The sequence below is a fragment of the Trachymyrmex septentrionalis genome, unplaced genomic scaffold (genome assembly GCF_001594115.1).
Source record: "Trachymyrmex septentrionalis isolate Tsep2-gDNA-1 unplaced genomic scaffold, Tsep1.0 scaffold103, whole genome shotgun sequence".
In the NCBI taxonomy this organism is placed as follows: domain Eukaryota; kingdom Metazoa; phylum Arthropoda; class Insecta; order Hymenoptera; family Formicidae; genus Trachymyrmex; species Trachymyrmex septentrionalis.
This window is the reverse complement of record NW_017304155.1, coordinates 719901-723996: the sequence shown is the minus strand read 5'-3', so window position 1 is coordinate 723996 and position 4096 is coordinate 719901. Positions and strand designations below refer to the sequence as shown.

Below are 4096 nucleotides of genomic sequence, written 5' to 3'. Positions count from 1 at the left end.
TTTTTAAAGACAAATTTTTTCTATATTTTGTTTTTAATAAATATTAACTAAATCTGAAATACGTGAGAAAAAGTGTTTAATGTAAAAGGGGACAAAGTTCGGAGTAAGAAACAGACGAAATTTACAATCAAAAACGTTTATTTTAAAAAGAAAAAAGTGATATTACATAAAATATTTGTTTTATATTTTACTTTTTATATTTTACTAAAAGAGTAGACGACTGAACATGACGGCATGAGAATTAATTTTTTTATGTTTACAACGAAGAAAAAATTTATGAAATAACTACGATCAATCGATCATTGCGTTTACAATCAGAGGTAAACAGACAAAGAAACTGGCTAAGATTATAATCATTACACAAAAAATATAGAAATACACAGCAGTATTACCCGCAAGTTTGAGAAAGTATTCCTTGCAGCGTCGTCATATTCTAGCGATACGTGGTGGAGTTTCAGCGAAATCGTAAGAGGAATCTTGAGTCCAAGGGCGGCAAGCCGTAGCTATCGAAATATGTTCCTGTACCGTGTTCGTCGATGTAGAAAGCGACCCAGTGTTGGCCAGATCGATCGTGATCGTCTGTGTTAGCGACAATGGCAGTCGACCTCGTCCGCATCCTCGGCAGTAGGTCGGCAGGATAGACTCCTGCAGTGTCTCGGACACTGAGATCATGTAATGCATTTAAAATTTTCAACGAATTTATTTCTCGTCGTCGGAGCGCGTGAGAGAGAAAATGTTTGCGCAAATTCAGAATTTACCTCTTTTGCCGGCACGTGCGTTATACAGTTCTCAAAATTTGACGTTTGCTAAACGCTAGGATTAGCTTTATCCGTCGACAGGTCAAATTTTGGAAGATTTTTTTTCTCCTCGCCTGTCGCTTGTTCGTCCTCGCTTTAGTCCGACTTTTCTGTTACGATATTTTTCCTCCATGCTTCAATGTTGCGAAATATATCGTGTTTCTGATTTTTAAATTGAATTGAAAAATTTCCGGTATCTGTTTTTTCGCTCTCGACGTCACTCGCTCCAATTTTCTGAGGGAAGACTATCATAGTTCGAATTGCTGCTATTTCGTATAGTTAACCAACGTTTCAATTTGTAAGCGTTGCGTAAGGCGCAATGTGATTCAACGTTGGTTCGAAATCCGTGATGCGTGCAGCGCTGTCCATGTTCTTCGAAATCTGGTAGATTTTTGAAAGCCGGAGAAATTCCTTCCAAATTATATACGTTTCTGAAGAGTAGATTACTCAGATAACGCGCCTTCTTTTATCCTCTGCTATAGATGTACCGTGGCGTGTAATGTCTCGCAGTTGTATCGTAAAGTATTTAGGATTGACGTTTCCGTCAAACCATTCAATTCCGTGATAATTTTGTGTAAGCCAGTTTTCTTATCTTACTCTCTCGGATAAATCGTCAAATGGATAAGGCGGTATCATAATCTAGTGTCCGGTGATCGTCGCATTAATCGCAAGAGACTTCTTTTGGAATAAAGTTTTCTTCGACATCGCGAAAACCTTGTATGTGGATGACTATATCCATTATGATATTCGAATTTTTGCTACTCTTTTTACGTCGGCGATGATGTTATGAGCAAGACTGAAGCTTTTTCGTCATCTTGCGTGCAATTAGATGAGAAAAAAATGTGTAGTAGAGGAAAATAATTTTCTCGCGACAGTTACATAGGGCTAACCGGAAAAGTCGACAATGACTTGACGCGAGGAGTTGATTTCTAAAACGTTATCAAACTCGACATAGACAATACAATTAATAGTCACGGAAAGAGCTTTTTTGAATCTCACTTCTAATCGTAAGCTTCCGTGTTTCACGAGATTCCAATGCCCTGCGCAATTAGCAGACAGATCTGGAGTAAGATCGAAAGCGAAAAGAGTGTAGTCATTGGCGGCGTCTCTACTTATAGAATTACCCCCATTCAGAAAATGAATGCCAATTTCCGAAAATAATGTGATAAGCTTCAACGTAGAGTGGCTCGTCTTTCGAAAAATTTGGCTGTAACGGTCTACTGGGTATTTGCATGCCATCGGTGAAAACAAATTTATTCCATAATTTTTGAAATTAAACATTCAATTTTCTATCGCCGTTAAACACCTTGTTATCGACAAAGCTGACTATTATTCGTTTCAGCAACTGTCCGAGTATTGCATTGTCTATCGATTCCTCCACTACGCCGGCGTGTATCGTGAATGCTTTAACTTCGACTCTCGTAAGGAGATACTTGGCGGTAGTTTTACTCAACATTCTAGCGTGTGCGAGTGCACCCGAGCTTATTTTTGCTCTTCTTACGAATAAACTGGCATCGAGAATACGTATTTTTGATATCGTTTTACTTTCTACAAAGCAAAATGAATCTTTCGAACGTACGAGCCTCATTCTAACTTCCATTCCGTTAATTAAAAATTTATCTTGATTGAAAACGTCGCAGTAAAGGTGGCTTATGAGATCTAGCGTACGATTTCCTCGAATGTATTGCGCACATCTCTCGAGCGCCGTATTTGGATTTGACGAATCGAACGTGTCGTCCATGTAACCGGGAATATCCGCGTCCCATAAGCAAGAGGTTAGATGGAAAGTTTTTGCGAAGCATAATTTAATAACGCCTCGATGTACGCGCGGTAAGCATAAGCGTTGTTTGGTGGTGACACGAGTTTTTGATTGAAATATACGTCGATTTGGTTGAACATAGAATGCAGTAAATGATTTATGGATCCTATTCTTGCCACGACGTCGGGTGCGGCCGATATGTTCTTCCCGCGTTCGTTTTCTACACATATGCGAAGACTCAACATGGTGTTAGTGAGATTCAGATAGTTTTCTCCATGTTCGGATATGACGAATTCTATGGCGAGTCGTCCGCGAGCGAAGTTACAGGTTTGTAATAAATCCATTGCAAACTCTCAATGCTTTGCATAGAAGGTAGAGAGAAGAGAGTTCGCTCTTTATACACTCACTTGAGTAGATATGAAGAAAGGACATGCTTTTTCTCCAGTCACGAATTTCTATTTCAATTAAGAGAGTATGTCGAATAAGTCGCGTTTCTTAACTCGATGTTTCTTAGAGAATCATTTTTTCTTCCTGCAACGCAAATTTTCTTTTTCTTCTTCGTCACTTTTTTGCTGTTCTTCCTTGTGATACTTTTCGATGATTTTCTTTTGACCGCCCGACGTTTACGTTCCACAATATGTCTATCTCGACTGGAAACTGAAGCGCCGCGGATTTCGCGGATATTTTATATTCTGATCCCCTCATCAGAAAACTTATTTTTTCTTTGGCTTTTCTCTTCAGATTATCCCTCGATTTCGCGAATCGATTTTTGACCGCTTCTTTTAACGGTTTATTATTTTCGACATCTTCTATTACATTAATTTCCGCACGTAAAGCTTCTTTACCGATAGCACGTGCATCTTTATTTAGGTAAGATAGTACGAGGACAAGTTAATAAGTTTTTAGAAAAACATAGTAAAACACATTTTTTTTGATTGATAAATTTTTATTTCTCAACATAGTCTCCTTTTAGCTCGATACACTTGATCCAACGATTCTCCAACTTTTTCAAGCCGTCCGAATAATATAATTTGTCTAACCCTTCAAAATAAGCCTTTATTTCACCGATAAGCTGCTCTCTGGTGGTGAATCTCTTTTCTCCAAACCATTTCTTTAGGTTTGGAAACAGGAGATAGTCACAGGGGACTAAATCTGGCGAATATGTTGGATGGGGAAGCAATTCGTAGCGGAATTCGTTGAATTTGGCCATCGGTGCCGGGCACGTGTGAACCCGTGCATTGTCTTGATGGAAGAGCACTTTCTTCTTCTCTAAATGGGAACGTTTTTTCTTTAAAATTTTGTTGAAACAGTTCAATAAGGCTGCGTAGTAATCGCCATTGATCGCCATTTGCTTCGACGAAAGGTAATCGATATGAATTATACCGCGTGCATCCCAAAAAACTGTGGCCATCACCTTTCCGGCCGACTTTACGGTCTTCGCCTTCTTTGGAGCCTTCTGGTTTACCCGGTGAAGTCCATTGTTTTGACTGTTTCTTCGTCTCGGATGTGAAGTGATGGATCCATGTTTTGTCCACAGTAA

At 39.1% G+C, this 4096-nt stretch overlaps 1 pseudogene; it reads right to left on the bottom strand.

The window, feature by feature from the left end:
- Positions 1–291: 291 nt before the first annotated feature.
- On the bottom strand, positions 292–930 carry LOC108757263 (annotated as a pseudogene).
- Between the last annotated feature and the right edge of the window lie 3166 nt (positions 931–4096).